The sequence below is a fragment of the Salvelinus namaycush genome, chromosome 30, assembly GCF_016432855.1.
Source record: "Salvelinus namaycush isolate Seneca chromosome 30, SaNama_1.0, whole genome shotgun sequence".
NCBI classification, from domain to species: domain Eukaryota; kingdom Metazoa; phylum Chordata; class Actinopteri; order Salmoniformes; family Salmonidae; genus Salvelinus; species Salvelinus namaycush.
In genome coordinates, this window is record NC_052336.1 from 4606294 (window position 1) to 4612293 (window position 6000).

Sequence of the window (6000 nt, forward strand, 5' to 3'; positions counted from 1 at the left end):
TTCGACCACCCCATCAGACAGACTGTCAAATCCTTATCCTTCCGCCTCTGTAACATTGCTAAGGACTCCCGTCCTACTGCTGAAACCCTCATCCATTCATTCATCTCCTCTCGACTCGACTATTTCAACTCATTCCTCTCCGCCACCAACTCAAGCTCCCTCCATAAACTCCAAATGGTTCAGAACTCTGCAGCCAGACTCCTCGTCCATACTAAGTCCTGGCAGCACGTCACCCAGTCTTCCATGAACTCCACTGGCTCCCGGTCTCCGCATGCAACGAATACAAGATCCTCTTTCTGACCTACGAAGCTCTCCACCACCTTGCCCCCGCTTACCTCTCTGACCTTCTTCCCTACCAACCCACACGATCACCCTGTTCTACCACAGCAGGCCACCTTGTTGTCCCCAGCTCCAAGGTCCAGAGCTTCAGCAACAGGGACTTCTCTGGGGCTAAACCCAACCTAGGGAAATCCCTCCAGCCATCCGTGAGTCTATCGCCATTTTTCAGTCCCCACTTCACCATGGCTCCCCCTTAACCCCCCAAAGATGATGCTGTTGATTAATGTTTAAAACTTTAACAGTGATGGACCAGGTGTGCTTGTAATAACAGGCCTGTCAACATCACATGTTCACTTTTTTATGTGACATTCGGACTCTTTAAGTGGTTTTGATTGTTCCTCACTGTGCCTGTAGACCACAAAGATCGCATATGGAAGCATAGATGATCCCTCCCACTTATGAAGAGGAAGTTGAGGTATTGTCACATGCTTCACCATTACTCTTTTACAGTGTGTACAGAAAATTAGACATACAGTAAAGAACTGTTGCTGTGGTCATTTCGAGTCTTGCTTCACAACAGAACAATTCAGCATTGGGTTCTGTTTTATTGGGTGTTTATAAACAGATTCCGTTCATAAGCTGCTGATGATTGTTCTGGTGGGTGAGACTGGAGCAGGGAAGAGTGGAACTGGAAACACCATCCTGGGTAGAGAAGCATTTCAAGTGTATTTCTCTACAGAGTCTGTGACCACAGTGTCAGAAACATAGTGGCGAGGCGGATGAGAGGGAGGTTCATGTGACTGACACAGTCACACATCAGTCATTAAAGGAAATTAAAAGTGACATAGGAAATTGGATCAAATTGTCAGTCCCAGAACCCCATGCGTTTCTTCTTGTGATTGGCGTTGGGAAACACACAGCGGAGATGCCAGATGCAGTGAAGTGGATCCAGAAGAACTTTGGAAAAGAGGCCTCACACTACATTATAGTAATATTCACTAGAGTGGATCAGCTGGATGAACACCAGTGGAGGTGTTTCTTTAAGAGCCTCTGATGCTCCTTTAGAGGATGATGATTGATCTCATGTCTTTAATAATAAAGCCAGAGATGGCCAGACTCAGGTGACAGAGCTGCTAAGGAAGATAGAGGAGAAGAATGGACGACAGCACTACACCAATAAGTCGGGTCTATTTTGTGTGATTTGTATTTTCTTTGTACATAACGTTTCCACCATCATTTCCTATGACTCATTGTGGATTTGTTATTATTACTACATGCTATTACTTTGCTATTATTTATATCTCTCTGCATTGTTGGGGAGGGCACGTAAGGAAGCATTTCACTGTTAATCTACACCTGTTGTTTACAAGGCATGTACATTTTACCAATCTCTTATCCAGAGCAACTAAGTTTAAGTGCCTTGCTCAAGAGCACATTGATAGATTTTCACCTAGTTTGTTCAGGATTCGAACCAGCAAACTTTCAGTTACTGGCCCAACGTGCTCAACCACTAGGCTACCTGATGAATACAATCTGCTTTGATGTACCAGGAGGCTAAAAGAAAGTCCAGAGAGGATGAGATTAAAGAAAGTGGTTGAAAAAATGTCTGTAGTCGCTGCAGTAGGAGCAGGCACGAGTGGTCTGTGCCTTGGCACCTGCAGAAATACTAGCAGGAGGACTTGTCACAGCAGGAGTGGTGGGAGGAGCTGGTATCCTAAAGGCTAGTTATATCCATACGTAACAACTTTTATAAAGAACTGGGTGTGGAATGCAGAAAGATGAAACTCCAGTAAAAGTTGACATCCGCAATGAGATTTTATTTCTCCAAAAGCAGGAGCCCAAAAAGGCAACTTCTTGAAATCCACTTAGAGGGGTGGACCAAAGCCAGAAAGATGCTGTGAGAAAAGTGGAGGATGTCCTGGCAACCGGGGGGCTGCTGGTTTAAGATACTATCCACTGCCATTGTGCCCTTGAGCAAGACACTTACTTACAAGACACATACACTTCACACCCAAAACAGCTCTAGGGGTTCTACACTCGGCTGACCCTGTTTCTCTCAACGTGTGTCCTCAGCAGACGACAAAGGCAACATGTCAAACAAATGGACAATATTCTATTCTATTGACTTTGTGTTTTTTAAATTAACATGTTATTTTCTACATTGTAATAACAAATCTAAATTGTTTTATGAAACAAGTGAAAAAAGTGAATTCACAGCAAACATTACCGAGTCTATTTTGTCACATTTGAAGTGCGTATCATTTCCATGGCATGCAATCACCTTGTTCTATGAGTATGTCTATTAATTACAGACAAATACAGAGACAGATGCCTTCAGTCACTTTCCTCTCTCACACCTGATGTCACAGACTTTATAAAATATCAAGAGAATAAAAAGTGTTTCCCTGTTTTTGTCAGAGTGAAAGCTGTAGTAATAGATTCACTTTCTGCGAAGGTTTACAAAACCCTCCAGGAACTATGGACAATATCCCTTCAACAATCATAAAGAATCATGACTTTTATGAAAGACCAGTGGTCTCGCTTCCCAAGCTTCATGATATGGTTTTATTTGAGTCAATGTTCCTAACATAAACACAAGTGGTTTATAGGCTTCGGAAAGTAATGGGACACAACATAATGGTCTTTATTTATTTTGTTGATAATCCAAGAAAATTATAGCAGCAAAACACTGAATAACCATGGAGATTTAAAAGGGGAAAAATCATAAAAACTTCCGGATAAAGAGTTATTATAACCCTGAAAATGGGAATACAACATTGTATTGCTAGGTCTGACATGTAATAGACTAAACATCATGCTGCAATGGTTTAACTTGTAGTATTATCCTCAGTGGAGGGTTCTGTAGGTATACGGCTTGGTTTAACTTGTAGTATTATCCTCAGTGGAGGGTTCTGTAGGTATACGGCTTGGTTTAACTTGTAGTATTATCCTCAGTGGAGGGTTCTGTAGGTATAAGGCTTGGTTTAACTTGTAGTATTATCCTCAGTGGAGGGTTCTGTAGGTATACGGCTTGGTTTAACTTGTAGTATTATCCTCAGTGGAGGGTTCTGTAGGTATACGGCTTGGTTTAACTTGTAGTATTATCCTCAGTGGTGGGTTCTGTAGGTATAAGGCTTGGTTTAACTTGTAGTATTATCCTCAGTGGTGGGTTCTGTAGGTATAAGGCTTGGTTTAACTTGTAGTATTATCCTCAGTGGAGGGTTCTGTAGGTATAAGGCTTGGTTTAACTTGTAGTATTATCCTCAGTGGAGGGTTCTGTAGGTATAAGGCTTGGTTTAACTTGTAGTATTATCCTCAGTGGTGGGTTCTGTAGGTATACGGCTTGGTTTAACTTGTAGTATTATCCTCAGTGGAGGGTTCTGTAGGTATACGGCTTGGTTTAACTTGTAGTATTATCCTCAGTGGAGGGTTCTGTAGGTATAAGGCTTGGTTTAACTTGTAGTATTATCCTCAGTGGAGGGTTCTGTAGGTATAAGGCTTGGTTTAACTTGTAGTATTATCCTCAGTGGAGGGTTCTGTAGGTATAAGGCTTGGTTTAACTTGTAGTATTATCCTCAGTGGAGGGTTCTGTAGGTATAAGGCTTGGTTTAACTTGTAGTATTATCCTCAGTGGAGGGTTCTGTAGGTATAAGGCTTGGTTTAACTTGTAGTATTATCCTCAGTGGAGGGTTCTGTAGGTATAAGGCTTGGTTTAACTTGTAGTATTATCCTCAGTGGAGGGTTCTGTAGGTATACGGCTTGGTTTAACTTGTAGTATTATCCTCAGTGGAGGGTTCTGTAGGTATACGGCTTGGTTTAACTTGTAGTATTATCCTCAGTGGAGGGTTCTGTAGGTATAAGGCTTGGTTTAACTTGTAGTATTATCCTCAGTGGAGGGTTCTGTAGGTATACGGCTTGGTTTAACTTGTAGTATTATCCTCAGTGGAGGGTTCTGTAGGTATACGGCTTGGTTTAACTTGTAGTATTATCCTCAGTGGTGGGTTCTGTAGGTATAAGGCTTGGTTTAACTTGTAGTATTATCCTCAGTGGTGGGTTCTGTAGGTATAAGGCTTGGTTTAACTTGTAGTATTATCCTCAGTGGAGGGTTCTGTAGGTATAAGGCTTGGTTTAACTTGTAGTATTATCCTCAGTGGAGGGTTCTGTAGGTATAAGGCTTGGTTTAACTTGTAGTATTATCCTCAGTGGTGGGTTCTGTAGGTATACGGCTTGGTTTAACTTGTAGTATTATCCTCAGTGGAGGGTTCTGTAGGTATACGGCTTGGTTTAACTTGTAGTATTATCCTCAGTGGAGGGTTCTGTAGGTATAAGGCTTGGTTTAACTTGTAGTATTATCCTCAGTGGAGGGTTCTGTAGGTATAAGGCTTGGTTTAACTTGTAGTATTATCCTCAGTGGAGGGTTCTGTAGGTATAAGGCTTGGTTTAACTTGTAGTATTATCCTCAGTGGAGGGTTCTGTAGGTATAAGGCTTGGTTTAACTTGTAGTATTATCCTCAGTGGAGGGTTCTGTAGGTATACGGCTTGGTTTAACTTGTAGTATTATCCTCAGTGGAGGGTTCTGTAGGTATACGGCTTGGTTTAACTTGTAGTATTATCCTCAGTGGAGGGTTCTGTAGGTATAAGGCTTGGTTTAACTTGTAGTATTATCCTCAGTGGAGGGTTCTGTAGGTATACGGCTTGGTTTAACTTGTAGTATTATCCTCAGTGGAGGGTTCTGTATGTATAAGGCTTGGTTTAACTTGTAGTATTATCCTCAGTGGAGTGTTCTGTAGGTATACGGCTGGTGTGATCTAGGTTGTTCTCACTGCTGTACCAATAATGTCTGTGTGTGGGATGGGACTATGAATCTCAGGGGTACAACACTCATATACTAACCTAGTGAGGCGGGAAAGACTGGGTCTTAGTCGTTGCTTAGGCCATTGGTTTAGAAATATGGCCACGACTTTTGACCATGGCCTCCGGTGCATGGCGACAATACCTCAAACACGATGTGCTTATCCTGAGAAATGGGTGACATAAACATGCAAGGCACCGACCTGAACGGTTGTAAAAATCCTCTGGGTCAGAAATGGCGACAGAATGTGAAATAAAGACGTCTGAAATGCATGTATACAAACATGTCCTTTGACAGTGACAGCGACACGTTTATTAGCTTGTTTCATATGTTTTGGATGGGATTTAGGGTCAGCGATGTTATATGGGGTCAGCAAGAGTCTGTTAACACTCCCACCTTGCTCTCCTCAGTAAAATGATGTGGTTTTAGTGAAATTCAGAAGAAAGTTATTCATTAGTCTAGAGAGTTGCCCGCAGAGTAGATATTGGCAGGAGGAGTATTGGGGTTGTGGTTTCTTCTGGCTTGTGTGTGTGTATGTGTGTATGTGTGTATGTGTGTATCTGCATCCATGTGTGTGTGTGTGTGTGTGTGTGTGTGTGTGTGTGTGTGTGTGTGTGTGTGTGTGTGTGTGTGTGTGTGTGTGTGTGTGTGTGTTTGTGTGTGTGTGTGTGTGTGTGTGTGTGTCTGTACCTCTGTGTGTGTGTGTCTGTGTTTGTGTGTGTGTGTCTTTGCCGTTGTCTATGTGTGTCGGCATTTGCGAGCCGTGTTTCTGTGCATGTGAGTAAATCATATAGCTGAACTTCGTGCAGAGAGACCTCCACACAGCATTTGGCAGCCTCTGTCCTGGCATGAGCCCTGCAGTGTTGGCA